The 15,883-nt window shown below is 46.4% G+C and overlaps 1 protein-coding gene across 1 annotated transcript in view; it reads left to right on the top strand.

Annotated features, from left to right (window-relative positions):
- Fstl4 (follistatin like 4) overlaps positions 1–15,883 on the top strand; it is a 433,548-nt gene that overhangs the window by 175,021 nt on the left and 242,644 nt on the right. The gene's annotated exons all lie outside the window — the stretch shown is intronic.

Genomic DNA, 15,883 nt, shown 5'->3' with positions numbered 1-15,883 from the left:
TTAATGTATAGGCACTGGAAAATGGATTAGTCAGTAAGTGATTGCCGAACAAGCAGGAGGGCCTGAGTTTGGCAACCACAGACAATGGTGCAGTGGTCCATGCTTGTAACCTCAGCATTGGGAGGCAGAGACAGGAGGATCCTTGGGGATTTGCTGCTCCACCAGTTTAACCAAACTGTTAAGCTCTAGGCTCTTCAAAGAGAGACCCCGCCTCCAAAAAAATCATGGTAGAGAAGCAGTTGAAAAAGACACCAATACAGCCTCCAGGCCTGGACACTCAAGCACACACAAGCTCCTACACACAAAAATGTTGTAAGTAAATGCATCATGCTATATGATATTGGCTTCGATGAACATACTTTTACTTACCCTGGTTGAGAACTGATTAGGATTTTTTCCCCCTTAATTTTGATGAAAAGAGGTAGATTTAAAACACGCGTGGACACATACTTCCTCATGCACTGGCATTGTATCTCAAGGAAGCTGCACAAGATGAGATTCGATAAACACAGATCTGACTCCATGCAAGCGTAAATCTACTTAGCATCTCTTCTGGCCCACTGTCTAGATAAGCACAGCTATACAATTATCAACGACGAGAAAGTGTTGGGGGCTGAAAGAGATGTCATGCTATCAATTTTCAGCCTTGTGGGCCTTTTGTTGTTGTTGTTATGAGAGAGGGAGGGGGAGAGGGGTAAGAATCTTATTGTCCCGTGGTGCAGAAGCATAGCTGTCCCCAGGCAGTAGTTTGCCAAATTATTGCCACCTCTGATCATGAGATGAGACTATTGCTGGAAGACGCCCCTTCATCTCTCCTGGAGTATATGACTGGTCCTGCTGCTGGTGTGCACATCTGGGGAACTTACTGGCAGCTCAAACCCAAGGCATGAGATTGCCCTGGTCCCATATGACAGAGGAAAGGCAGATCACTGTCTCCCACCACCCCAGCTCCTCCATCAAGGGAAGGGCAGCAGCAGCTGAGTCGTGACTAGCAGCATAGCCTCCTACTGTCAGACAGAGATGTGGCAAGGTTTCTATCCATGGGCACTCGCCTGCCTGAGCCCCTTCCACTCTGGACTGACAATCTGGACTCCCCAAGGAGACTGTGGCTGACGGCTGTGTGTAGATCAGCGCGCTCAGTGAGGGTGGGAAGGAGTGGGCTCCAGTACCAGTGCCATAGCTGGAAGTCCGATCTGGGTTCTGTGGCCCTAACCTTGCCAGCCACCTCTACAGCTGAAATAAGTGACTCAGTTTCAGCAGTCCTGTCTGTCATCACCACTCACTTCAGGCCTTCTTGTTCAGGTGATCATCTTGTTCTGCCCTGTGTTGATGGATTTTCTACAAATGACCTTCTTCGATGTCTTCGCTAGACATTTTTTTCTCATTGTAACAGTCCACAGTGGGTCATGCTGGCTTCCTGGCTCTCACTATTCCCTACACACTGAATATGTCTTCAGCCACTCCCTTCTCCCCCTTGGACTTTGCCAGGATCCAGGGGCTTTCTCTATGAGCTCACAAGACAGAGAGAGTATGGGGGCTGATGTCCTCGGGAACAGCCTTCCACAGCCACAACCATGCGTTGGTAGAAAAGCACCAACTGCACGGGCGTCTGCCCTGGTGTAGCATACTCCACCTGCACCTCCACAAAGGCCTGCCCAAGAAGCCCCACCGGCCATGGCAGTAACTGCTCACCAGTGTTACCTTTGATGGCTAATTTCTGTCCCTCGTTTCATGTCCCCAGCCCCCTGCTTGTGTTTTCTGGGACCAACTCCCAAGTAGTTTACTACCTGCACTCATATCCTATTGGGCAGTCAGTGTGTTAGTGCTAGCCTAAAGTCCTAGCACTCCCTAGTCTAAGGCAGGAAGACAGACAGTATGAGGTTAGTCTGGACTATGTCTCAAGACCTTGTCAAGCTTGCTTATACCCTACTGACACTCAAATTCTGATTAACTCACTAATTCTTGAGGGTGATCTTGAATCAGGCCGTGTTGGTAGGCCCAGCTGCTTCCTTTTTCTATCTCTGGGGTAGGACTGACCTTGTAGGCTGGAAGGGAGGAGCGAGCTGCATCAGCCTCCAGGATACTTACCTCTTTTGTGTGGTCCCATGGCAAAGAGGTAAGAGAAGAGTGTAGGGTCTGGTTCTTATGAGATGGCGAAGAATCTATCTCTAGTTGCTTTCTCTTTCCTCTTCTTAGCTCTGCCAGGGGTACAAGCCACTCACTGCCCTAGTACAGTATCCTGTGGAGGTGGCCCAGTCCCATGCAGGACCCTTGGCATGTCCAACCAGGTTAAGTGATGAGCTGAGACCAGCTTCAACTGCTTCCTGTATGAATTGATGTCTCAGGCCAAACTTGGCAGCATTAGACAACTTTGTCACCCAGTTATCAGCAAGGGCTCTATGCTATATTGGGTTGATGGAGCAGGGCTCAGGTGGGGTTGATTGAGTAGAAATGCATGTGGGCTACTGAGGCAGAGGTCAGTAGATGTCGATAACCTCTGTGAGAAGATGCCTTGTAGCCCAGAATCTCTTCAATTGTGAGCCTGGAAAGACAACTTATAGGGGCCCTGGGCTGACTACCATTGGAAAAATAGGGAGCTCTTATTTCTGTGTGCCTTGCCTGGCTGCTGAGCCCTTTCTCCTCAGCGGTTTACAGGAGTTAGTCCATGACATAGTGTAAGCCATGTATCAAGAACCCATCCCTCTCTTTCCTGCCCAGCTGGACCTGGTATTTGTTCTTCCAAGGCCCACGCTCCAGGATAGGGTTCTCCCCTTCCTCTCTGTCACCCTTCCCAGAATGGGCCACATCCATGGTGCACTTCTCTCATAGAACTATTGATCTATTACATGACTCAACAGTCATGTCTATCTACAGACAATAAAGGCCACATCCAACTCCTGCCAGGGAAGGAGAAAGAACGTTTCCAAGGAATGAGTTCTAGCTCCAGGATGCACATTTGGGCCGAGTTGAGGTGTCCTAAACACGCAGACCCTTGTGTCTCTCCCCTTGGGCACAGCCTTCCACTTACATCTCAGGATGTGCAAACGGGCAGACACAGGCCTGCCTCATGCCGCTGTGCTATCTCTGCCATCGTGGGTAGCGGGACTAGGATCTGGAGCACTCTCCCTCTATGTCCTGACTCAGGGACACAGAGAACCTTTGGAATAAAGGAATCTTCCCAAGATGCCCCTGCAGTCAGCCCTTCCAGTGTGGAGAAAGACAACTGGCAAGGTGTTGGTTTTACCTGTCAACCTGGCAATCCTGGACCACTTGGCCTTACTGGAGGAAAAGACAGGTGACCTTCCCCCTGATAGCAGCAGAATAAAATGTCACATGGGCTTAGAGAAGACTGTCAGCAGTGTGACGGGCCTCAGGCGATGGAGGCACACACTCTGCCATGTGCCTCCACAGGTTTCCTCTGAGGTAATACTGGTAACGGGTACAGTAAGAGCCAACATGGCATCACATGTCCATGGCTTGTTATCGCCACTGGCCTCACCATGCTGGGCAGAGAGATGAAGGGAGTGTGAGACTCTGGAGCTCCGGAGCATCCCTCATTCTTGTGACCCTGTTGTGTGGATGTAAATTATTTTTTTCAAAAGTGCATTCTCAGCCTGCAGTCAGATACACCCTGACACCCCCAGACTTTCTCAAAGGGAGTGCTAACTAGCTAGGAGAATGATGGGCCCCTGTTCTAAATCTTTTATTTCTTTTTCATGTGTGTTGTCCTCACTACCGTGTCCTTTCTGGGAGGTGTGAGCCCAGTGTCAGGGCATGCAGGGCGGTCTATTTGCAGTTGAGCCCTCACTGGAATCCTCACTCAAGCAAACTCCATCCATGTCCCTCACTCATCTGTGCCTGGGATCCTATGAATATGGAGGCGGTGCAGTTTCTACCCCAGCTCCCCTTGTATCCCGTGCCCATTTGTCTTCAGCACCTCAGGGATCTTCACATGTGTCCCTAGAAACATGGATTCTTTCCTGTGAACACGGTCTGGTGTCATTCCTTCCACCTAAATTACCCATCCTCCATCTGATCAACACTTCCCAGTACATAGGCACAATCTCAAAATGGGTTTTATTTTGTTTTAAATTTACAGTTATGTATTTTGTGTATGTGTGTTTATATCTGTGCATGCACACACATGCAAACACATATGAAGGTCATAGGACAACTTGGAGGGCTCTCTTCTTTCCTTTCACCATGCAGGTCCTAGGTATTGTCAGCCTCAGTGGCAAATGCCTTTGCCCATCGAGCCATCTCATAGCTCCTGCAAAGAGTTTTTAAATCTATACACAAAAAATTTTTCTAACATCCTAGAAGGAAAATAAAATCCATTTATGGCTTCTTGTCTGTAAGCACTGAATGCCAGAAGATAATGGATCAGTGGTTGGAGGATTTCAAGGACAAAAGATTATAATCCATGAATTTTGTGTCCCGTCTGAATGTTGTTCGTGTGTGAAGGCAGAAGAAAGGCTCTTGCAGAATGTACAGAAGCTCAGGATCCCAGCTTCCTGCTTTTTCTTATTTGAAAAATAGTGTTCCCCTCACGTGTCACACAATTAATAAATGAACCAAACAACTCGGGAAGAGAAACTGGCTTAGAAGAATGGCCATGAGATTTGAAATCAGTCAGTAATGAAATTAAGCATATGTAGTTAGGAAGGTATGTAATAATTTTGTAGCTATCAATTAAAACCAGATGTAAGGAAGGAGACAAAAGAAGAAAAGGAGGGAGAGAGGGAGAGAGGGAGGGAAGGAAGGAAGGAAGGAAGCTATCTTGGCCCTATGATTCTGAAGACATAGCAATATCAGGAAGAGATGCATTAGTTACAGGTACAGTAAAAAGTTAAGAGGAAAAAAATCTAATGAAAAGCAAAGACTCTCAAATTCACCAAAGAATCCAACTACACACAGTTTGGGTTCACTGTTAATTACCAAATATCTTTACTTATCTGGGAGAGTCAATTTTAGCTACCTTGCCTTCCACCCCATGATCTCTTCTGGAAGCACCAGAGCTCCTGCCTATTCCTTCCAGAACATGCGACTCCCAGCTGGAGCAGCTACCCAGACATCTTCTGTGGTTTCCAAGCCCACTGGTCTAGCCGCTACTTTGTAGGCAGAATTTTTCTGTCTGGACTGCCGACTCCCCAATAAATGTACAGACACTTAATACTAACTTTAAATGCCCAGCCAATAGTTTAGGTTTGTCACTAATTAGCTCTTAATACCTAAATTAACCCATATTTCTGATCTAAGTTCTACCATGTGGCTCATGGCTTGTTACCTCATTTTTTACACACCCTGCCTCCTTTGTTCAAGACCCCTCAGACTCCACCCTTCTTCCTATAGTCTGGCTCTCCTGCCCAGTCTCTTCTTGCCCTGTTTTAGACCGGTCAGCTCTTTATCAATGAGAGTAATGCATATTTACGGTATACAATGACTGTTCCACAGTGCTACTTGGTTACTAAAGCCGAACTCTTAATTTTTCAGTATCATTAACTCTCTATCAGGATTAAACAAAACACTTCCCCAGCCAGTTTCATGTCTCTATTTATATAAATCAAAGAAAGGTGTGGGAAGATCCCTGGTCCCCTCTGTGCCCTGTAACACCCTATTCCAGTGTACTTCTGTCCAACTGTGTAGTCCATGTCTGCTGAAAACATCCGCTGTCTCCATCTTCATTGCCTCTGTTCCCATCCTAGATACAGTTTCATTGACCAGAACCCTGGCAACTTCCTAGCCAGCCGCCCTATATTCCTTCTTATTCCCCTGGAATCCATTTCCCACTGAGACGCGGTGCATCTGGGATAATGCTAATCAAAAGTATGTGAGTAAATATTTAACAATCGGCTCCCCAGGGGAAAAACTCCGCTGAGAACAGTTGCCCATTTCCATTTCCGTGGTGTGAGCTCCATCAGACAGTTTCAGTTGGCCATCAGGGAGCCAGAGGTGAGAAGATATGCACTCTGGTGAGCAATGGGATGCAGCGTGTGATCACCTCACACAGGAGACACAGTGGAGAACCTTTGTAAAGCTAGTTCTAGGGGAGTGGAGACAAGAGGATCTCTGGGTCTCACTGAACAGTCATCTTAGCTGCATCGGTTAGCCCAGGGCTAATGACAATGCCCTTTCTCAAAAACCCAAGGTGGGTAGACTGACCTCTGGCCTCCATGCACACCCACATATGACGACAAACACACATGAACACAAACACACACCGCTGGTGTTCTAACTCAGTAACAGAACAAGCCCTCCACTTAAAATATTTAATGACTTCTTGTTCCTTCTAGATCAAATGTTCAAATCCCCCTAAATGAAGCTACTAAGCTTGACCCCACTGGTCTCTCCCACTTCTACTGCTGCTGTGCTCTCTGATTATGTGTTTGATCAACCTTTGACAGCAGGCTCCTTCCTGCCACCATCTTCCCTCATATTGATGATCCCAGTGACTTCCCTGTCCTCAAGATAGTTAACAACATCCTTCTCCCTTAGAGAGTCAGTCCTCAGCTCTACCGAACTTCATGACATCATCCCATTATGAACCTATCTGGCATTCAGTCTCTCACAGTACTAACCCTATGCCTCCACTGTAGTAGCCTTGCATCTGTGAACTCTCTGACTAATGTCGACCTTTTACACGGTGCTGATTTCCATGCAGGTAAGCATCATATTTGTTTTATGAAGTTCGCTGGATTCCCTAGTGCCTGATACTGCCACTGTACAAAATTCTCAATAAATTTTTGATGAACAAGAGAACAGAAAGACACACACTTAAAGCCAAATGGCCAAAAGGGTCTCAGGAGGGTTTAAGATTTAGCAAAAATCTAATAGTCAAAAACCCAAGGAAGAAAGCAAAGGTAGCAGTTTTAGAGACAACGTGGAAGTCAAGAGCATTTAAGGTTAAAACACTGAATGATAAAAATAAAGGATATCATTTCACGGTAGTAAAAATCTATAAAGAGAAGACAGTGGTTTGGGAGGTTTGTGTACCAGATTACCCAACACCAGCCTTACTGCCCTGATAGAAGGAAAGCTGAGAACACACTTGGCGTGAGAGAGGCGAACATGTCCGCAGGACTGATGGAAAGGCCAGCAGCCAACAGATGGCACAGCTTAAGACAATGCTGTCTGACTAAACATTTTCCTCCCCAAATGCAAGAAATATCGAGATGGTTTTCAAACAGTGCTGAGACAGATGATCAAGCATTAACAACAATAATGCTATGGCTCCATGAACCAAGTAGATACAAGGCGACTTCTAAAGCATTTGTCCCAAACACCTCATAGCCACCCTTACAGGAAACAGACTCTAGAGTCAAGAAAGTCTAGGGAACATCAGTGCTAAGCAAAATCAAACAGATTTAGTCTTTCATTTCCGTATTTCAGTTTCAAGGGGCAAAGATGGGGCCTGTGAAAGTCAGTAACCCTCGCCTAGAGTCTCCAAACTTAATTTTTGTCTTTTAAATTTGAGACAGGGTCTTGCCAAGTTACTCGGGCTACCATATCTATATGTCTTCCTACAAGCCTTGAATTTACTCTGTAAGTCAGGCGGACCGTGAACTCACAATCCTCCTGTCTCAGCCTCCGAGGGCTAGGGTTGAAGGCCTGTGCCACCACGCCTAGCTAAACAAATTCCTTTCGGGGAGGGGGGACTTGAACACAGTACTTCAGTGCACACCACAGCCCCAAGTGTGCACACCACAGCCCCAAGCGTGCATACCACAGCCCCAAGCGTGACCGATACTGCTCCAGCTGTCCCTGCAACTGCTCAATCAGGAGACACCTCATGAGACCATGGCTCATTCTACAGGGGCCAATAAAGAAACGAGGACTTTAAAGATTAGCAAAAGGATGAAAATGATCTCAAATAAATATGAGTTGATGTTTGGGAGCTTCTGTTCAGTGAAGAAAGCTCTGATAAAGCAAACAAAGGGAAGGCAAAATGAGGGAAACTTGATATATTCAGAAAGACATAAAATCCTTAGTGAACAGCATAAGAAAGATGGAAACAGGAGGGAAAAGCAGCTGAAGTGAGGAAAAGCGCATACACAGGAGGGCTGCTAGGAGCAGGAGAGATGGCTCCGTGGTTAAGAGTCCTTGCTGCTCTTCTAGAGGACCTGGGTTTGGTTCCCAGCACCTATGCCAGGTAGCTCACATCCTCCGACTCCAGGGAATCTGATGCCCTCTTCTGACCTCTGCAGGCACCCATATATGGATACACATATACACAGAGGCATATAAACATGAATAAGTATGTCTAGAGAAACTTTTAATAATCAACAAAATGGCAAAAATGGAAAAGAATGTGAATAAAAATATGAACAGGGCACATGCACACACACGTGCATGTACACACATGCACACACACCCATCCTACATGATCATTAAATACTAGAAAGATGTCGCTATCAGAAAAAGTGAATTAAGATAGTGCATCATCAATTCTGGGCTATGGAACAGAGAATGTTCTGTTTTGGTTTTAGTTTTGGTCTTTTGTTTGAAACAGAGCTCATGAAGTGTAGGCATGCCTCAAACATAGTTGAAGCTGGCTCTGAACTGATCCTTCTGCCTCCACCCCCAAGTGCTGGGATTTCAGGTGTGCACTCTCATGCTGGGCTCTGGAATAGGGGCTTTTTAATGATAAATTCAGCTTGGCTGATGGTAGAGGGAAGCGAGAATATTCAAATGTAGCCAATGAGAATATCAAACAGCACCTACTGTGGCCAGTCCTTTGACAGTACCTATTTATCAGATCTCCTTTTAAAAAATGCCTTTGACTCAGTAATTCTGCTTCAGGAAATGTATTGTGGACAAAACCCTCAGAGATCACCCAAAGAGTTATGTTGGAGATGTTTGCCACAGCCTTATTTCTAATAGCCGAGATATTGGAAGTCGCCAAATGCCAAGCCGTGATTGACAAAAGAAATTATGATGAGTTTATTTGGCCATTAAAAATTTTAACTTGTGGAAATATTCACAAAAAAAGAATATTAAGTTGAAAACAATTATGTAGAAGCACTTTCTGATTCCAGTTTTATAAAAAGTACAAATGTAACTGGAAAAGACGAGAATGAAATCTACTCAGATGCTGAGTTATTCTCCCTGGGAAACATTCCGTTTATTTTCTCACCTTCCCCCATAGCATCTAATCCATCAGCCAGGTCTTATCAACCTGACTTCCAGCACGCACCCTGAGTCTTGTCTACTTCCCTCCGTCCCCATGACTCTGCCCCAGTCAGAGCTGCCGTCATCTTTCATCTTGACAAACGTAAAAGGTGCTCATTGGCCTCCCTCCCTCTTCTTTTCGCTCTCTTTTGATTCTGTCTCCATGCAGCGGCTGGAGTAATCCATTTCCAATGGAAATCAGACGGCATTAGCTTCTGCTTGAATCCCTCCAGGGCCTTCCCATCAGGCATCTAACAAGACAACAGAACCTTCCCCAGTCATGGCTACCCTCTGGGCTGACCTCTTTTCTACCCACCCCCACTTCTGCTGAATTTCAGCCCCTCTGGTCTCCTCTCCTTCACACCCCTCGTTGGTCTTGTCAGTAGCTCGTCCCTCTGCCCTGGTTGCACACTCTCTTCTTTACTCAGCTATGTCACCTCCTTGGGGTCACCTCCTAGTTGCCCAAAGTCATCTTTTTTCATTAGCCTTTATGACCTCCTGATTTTTTTCTTATATATTGATGTGTCTCTTTGTGTATTGTTTAAACTTCTGTCCATTAGAATGTAAAACTCATCACAGCTTTTGGGGTTTTCTTAGCACTCTGCACGGTGCAATGAGTGCTTACTGAATGGATGAATCAGAAAACGGAACCAAGGTTGTGTCGTTGACACTGGAAAAAGTAAATCTTGACAAGTAACTTGGCTGCTTATTTTCAAACCTCAGACATGGCACTCCAGTAAATCCCCAGGCTTAAATGGGCACTTTTTCCTGTGCCTGGGTGCCCCACTGCCCTCTAGTGGGTGATTCCTCCCCAGCGTAGTCCACCAGACCAGAAAATGATATTAATGTAGACAGGCAGGTGGAATGGATTGTGTGGTGTCCCCTGCTTCAGGAACAAATAGAACTGTTGAGCCTTTCTGGGTCTCTGGGGAACCTCTCTAGGTTTGGGTGAATTCCAATGAGCTCTGGTCTTAAACATGCAAGATTTCAGCTCGTGGAAAGAAAACACCTTGAGTTTTCTTTGCATTACCACCCTAGGAATTTCTCTTCCCCTCCCTGACAGGTGGCGAAGACATCGTGGTGCCAGGTGGATTTTAATGAGGTAGAACCCAAGAGACAGACTCCACTCTCTATGAACTTAGTGGATCTGGGCCATAACTACACAGCAAGGCTCAACAGTGCATCACCAGCTGCCATGCTTGATGCGGTGAAGGGGTCTATGGGACAGATCCCTAGAAGATGTTGATCCATTCTGTCTCCATAGGGCACATTGTGCCAGGGAAATTCAAGGCTTCTATGTAAAAATCGATAATTTGTCTAGAAAGGGAGCATAGCTAGTCACCCAGGGTCCCCTGTCTTGACATTGGAAATCAAGATCTGGAAGGGATATGTGGCTGCCTAATTTATTCTCTGATCAGTCACTGGTACCTTGAACTGCACTGATCAGATGCTCAATCAATTGTTAAATAAGTTAGTAAATGAGTTGTATTGCCCTCCACTGAATGAGCATTTAATATGGGGTCCGTCGGTCTTTGCAGTAATTCAAAATTTTTTTATTCTCAGTAGTTTGATATGGATAGAGTATTTAACTACATTAAAGACATCATATTGATAAGCAATTTTGGCTATTTTTTAATTATTTAAGAATTTCATGCACTGCATTTTGATCATATTCATCCTCCACCCTATCTACTCCCAGATCCAGCCCCCAATTCCATACTCAACTAACTTCGCGTTTTCATGAATTTTTTTTAAAAGCATAATTCTTTATTGACTCTTTGGAAATTTCACATATGAACCCCAATCCTGCTCACATCCCAGTCTCTCCATATCAGCCCCTCACCCCTGTAGTATACTGCTGCCAAAATTAATTAAAAACAAAACAAAAACCTCACCTTACTCCATCTTTCCAACCTCTCTTCATTCACGTTCGTGGCATCGAGAGCTGGGGTGTGTCACACAGCAGTATACCCCTTTGTCCAATCAGCCCCACCCACAAAATGTTCATTGCAGTGAGTTATTGGTTTGGTTCAAGGCCACCGGCACAGCATCATCACTGGGCCCTCATGGAAACTCCTCTCAGATAGCCTGCTGTTGCCCTGAGTATTGGAGATCCTGCGGTTATCCTGCAGGACCAATCCATTTGCGTACTTCAGGTCAAAGACGGGGCAACTGCTAGGGTGGGCTAGCCCAAGGCCCAGGATGTAGGTCTGGGTGGTAACTGAGCTGGTCAGTCTGAGCCACTGGGACCTCCTCACTCAGCCACACCTGTGGTGAGGGATAGGTTCATCTCTCCTGAGTGCTGGGGTCAGCTCTCCCATAGCATGATAGGAGCGGGGGGGGGGGGGCGTCTAGCACCAGCTCTCCCGCTACAGTGTCCAGCAAGGGGCAGGGTCAGCTATCCTGGAGCCAGTGAGGGACAGGGCTGGGTCAGCATGGCCCCCAGATTTCAAAATGCTTGGTTCCTATGACCCCAGTTGTAACACGAGCCATGGACATCAACCCATCCCCCAGCTGCTGTTGGGCCATGGACCCAGACATGGTCCATGGCACCATCCCGGCCCTGTGTGGCTGTGCAGGTCCTTTGGATTAGTATGGTCCCCATGGCAGCAAGGCCCTCAGACACCACCATGACAACAGGTGGCAACCCAGACCTTTGGCATCAGCATTGCCCTTGATGGTATCAGGAGCCATGCCATGGTGAGGATGTTTTTCAGAGTGCAGTGTGTACCAGGTCACTCCAAAATCCAGCAACTTAAAACAGCCACTCTCAACTCATCCCTTACAATCTTACCAATAGAGCTTGGTCAGGGATCAGCTGAGTGCGTGATTCTTTGGCTCCAGATGGCAGGACTAGAATGTCAGTAGTGACAATGGTGCTCCACTGATGGCCAAGCTATAACTGAGGGTCCTCCCCAGGGACTCACATTGTCTAGCATTTTAGCAGAGTCAGCTCCAAGACTGGACCCACAACCTTTTGCCCCTGACATTTTTTATTCTTTTAAAAAAAAAAACTATCTTTGTTTTCATTACACATACCAGTCCAAGTTCCCACTCCCTCCCCAGTGTCTTCTCCTTCTGGCTTCTGAGTTCCTTAGCCTCTGAGGTCATAGTTGTAGCTTCCATAATCTTCTATACTTTCAAGTAGGTAACCAAGGCCAAACCAGATGTCAGAGGCGAATCAGACTCTGCCTCTCAGAGAACATGGTACCTTCTTTAATCTGCCACAAATAGTAATCTGAAACCTTAGCCATTTGGAAGAATGATGGGTAGAAATGAGGACTTTGTGAGAAAGAGGAGATTCCTGGTGGCTTCTGCGGCTGTGATGTACTAGTATTCCATATTTGACTTGGGGCTTGGTGCTCCAGAAGGCATCCCACATCTTCCCTCTGGTTGCATGTGCTTTTTCCTGCCAGAGAATCTTAGAAGAAGTCTGATTACTCTCTACTACTTTGCAGGAAGCGGGGTGGGGAGGAGGTTTATACTCGAGGCTGAAACTCCAGTCTTTATACGGAGCCCTTCTCCTTGGTTGTTTCCTCTCTAATTTTGCCAAGCTAGAGTTATACACATCCAGGAACCCATCTCTATATATGATCAGGGGTGCGTCCCTCAACAAAGTTGCCAGATAGCACAAACGATGTTGTCGCCTCTAATCTACCAGATGGATTCATGTTGAAAGGACCCATCAGGAAACTGAGGAAAGAAGACAGAAACGAGCCAGGTTGTCACTTTAGAAAGCTCCATTTTACCCTTTTATTCTGTTGAGTTTTGTCTAGGGCAGCACACACAGTGAGCCGAGGCATGCCTGAACAGCAGTTTCCTCCAATTCTCTTGCTAGGTCATGAATATACATCTCTAACCAAACTTGTAATGGCTCTGGCTTGGCCATTCTTCTCCCAGGTCCTGCTGAGATAGTACTGATGGACTACAGACTTTATATTCATTGTCATGGCAACAGATATCACTGTCCTGGGGCCACTCCTAAACCCTTTGCAAATGCCACTTCCTTCTTAAGTCCCACTCCTAGGAGAGGGTGGACTGTATGCAGAAGCAGTGAGACCCCATTCCCACAGGGCCCCTCCAACTGGAACAAGACTAGGTTTCAGAAAGGGCTGACGGGGCCCCGTGCACACATAGGCAGCAGGTGAAACAAAGACAATTAACTCAATTGGTTTTTCTCCAGTTGTTCCTTTTCTTGTAAAGTTTGCCCCTAGTGTGGAAATCTCACTTTCAGCTTGTAATCTGTGCCCAAGTGGTTCTCCATCTAGAAATGGGGAAATTGCTTGGACAAAGAAAAATGCACCTTGCATTTCCCAAGTGTTTTCTTGTGGCTACCCAGTCTCTCTCAAGTGTGAGCGTTTGTTTCCAGCTCACGTTTCAGATGCTCATGGTGTGCGGTGTGAGTCTGTCGCCAATGACTTGCTGTTAATCAATAATCAGAGATGTGAAAACAAGAGTGTGTGAACCATGGTACGGACCCAGTCACCCTGAGACAGAGGAGAAGAGACTTTATCCTCTGTCTGAACTGCATCTTGATGTGGAGTGTGCCTGTGGATTCTGGGAAGTCACTGGGTCATGGTGACCTCATGCAGGGAGTAGAAATCTCACAGGCAATAGATGCCTCACTCACCAGGATCAGTTCTTGCTACTCTGGATTACCTGCAGGATCTAGAACCCAAATGACCTAAAAGTCCTGCAAACATTTGAACCTGGGCATCACAGTTAAGACAGAGCCGCTGAGTTGCTTTTCCTGAAGAGGTCTGTGAAAATGCCTGTGCACCCCAGACAGATCTAGGAAGTGATTCCATTAAACTCAGTTTGGTGAACCAGCCAGTTGGGGGCGGGGATTACATATGGCACCACAGTGACTAAAAGGCTGCCTATCACCAAAGACGCTCACACTAAGCATGGCCAACACCTCCAGAAAGCTGCATGCCCAGACTTCCCCATACAGTGGGCAGAGGGTCTCTCCAACAGAGTCCCCTTCCCCGCATAAGTTGTTCATTGCTCATGTAATTCATGGGAGACTCCCTATCCCTCCACGAGGGGATGTTTCAATCTAGAGGAAGTAACTGGAAAAAAGGGTGCCTAATTCTGAGGAAGTTTCTAGAACATGAATGAATGAATGCGCTTAGACCCTGGCTGTCTCCTCTCTGCCATGCAATTATTGTCATCTTACACTGCTCCTCTTAATCCCAGAGATGTTGGCCATGATCGGAGGATCTGTCACCACACTGTCCTAGGGTAGAGTCCTCTTTCTGCCTTTTCTCTTGTATAGATGGGAGAAATACATCAGAAATAATACAACCACTTTCGGGGAGGGTTGGGAATGTAAAATGAGGTTGTGCCCATGTGGCACTTGGCTAAGAGCTGAGACCACACCTGTAACATCATCGTCTTTATCCTCAGTGTCACCTGCATTCCCCCCTTACGGGGTGACTAGTCATAGAATCTCTATCAAGGATTAAGTAGGTGGCTTCTCATTCTTAATGGCTCTGTGGGTGACGGCCTTCTTAAGAGCAGATTTTTCTCTGGTGTAGGCCTCTGGTTTAATCATGTCCTTGTGCAGGTGGGGCACACATCAGAGGAGGATTTTTGTGAAGTTATAAGATGCTTAGGGCGTGGTTCTTCTTAAACCACACATGCAACCCTTGAGAGCCCTCCTTCCCCATTAAGACCAAAGGGAAAAAGTTGACGCCCTCCCTGTGCATCAACCTTAGTGGTACCTGTTTCAAAATTAGAGATAGGACACACGGCAGATGATTCAAATGATGGCATCTGTATTTTGTGCAGGTGGAGATGGTACCTCCATAACTCAACCTGTCCCCTGTTAATGAGAAACAAGATAAAGGCAGGGTGTCCCCAGCATTGTGTGACACTTCAGGCTAGCCTTGGTCAGAGATTGAGTAATGACAGGGAGAACAGGTCCTTTAAAATGTGGTCTTAAGAGGAATGTCCTTGAAGAAAGGTGACACCCTGAGTTAGGGGGACCACCTCTGCCAGGAGTTTGGTATGGGCTGCTATTGCAGAGAGTGAGGATGGGAGCCTGTGTGTGGAGCCCCTCTGGGTGACAATCTCTTCCACTGTTTGGCATCCTGTTGCTCAGGGCCTCGGCTATGGGGCTGACACCAAACTGAGCAGAACACTGATATCACAGTGCACAGGACTCAAGCATTGGAGTGTTCTTGGTGTTTCCTCACTGTGGATGATTAGAACCTTCCTTTATCATGGCTGCCCCTCTTCTTGAGACCTGAGTAGGGTGCCCAGAGTCTCTGGACATTCCCTACCTGGTTCCAGCCAGGCAGGTGCCAGTAAGGAGCCCTGAGACAATTTGTTGGGTCACAACCCAGACTGGACACATGATGCTTCTGCTGTGACACACAGCAGATTACATTTCAAGGGAACAAAAGTCCTGCCTATTCCTCACACTAACTGGGATCCTTTTCATATTAATTTGTGGTTTTTCAGAGACCAAGGGTGGGAGAACAGTGATGGTACTGAAATCAATTGAAATCTATCTACTCAAACTTTTCAAAGGGGACCCACACCCAAAGTGGCGTTCCTGGAGTTACTTGTGCTATTTATGACCTCATGCTTTTGATTTTTACTCAATGTTGTATGTGCACAGAAGCAATTTACAAAAGGAAATTTGTTTAGGCTCATAGTTTGGAGGAACACAGTTCATCACCAAGGGGAAGGTATGGCGGCAGGCACT

The sequence above is a fragment of the Myodes glareolus genome, chromosome 9 (assembly GCF_982192425.1).
Source record: "Myodes glareolus chromosome 9, mMyoGla1.1, whole genome shotgun sequence".
Taxonomy (NCBI): Eukaryota; Metazoa; Chordata; class Mammalia; order Rodentia; family Cricetidae; genus Myodes; species Myodes glareolus.
This window is presented reverse-complemented; position numbering and strand designations above follow the sequence as displayed.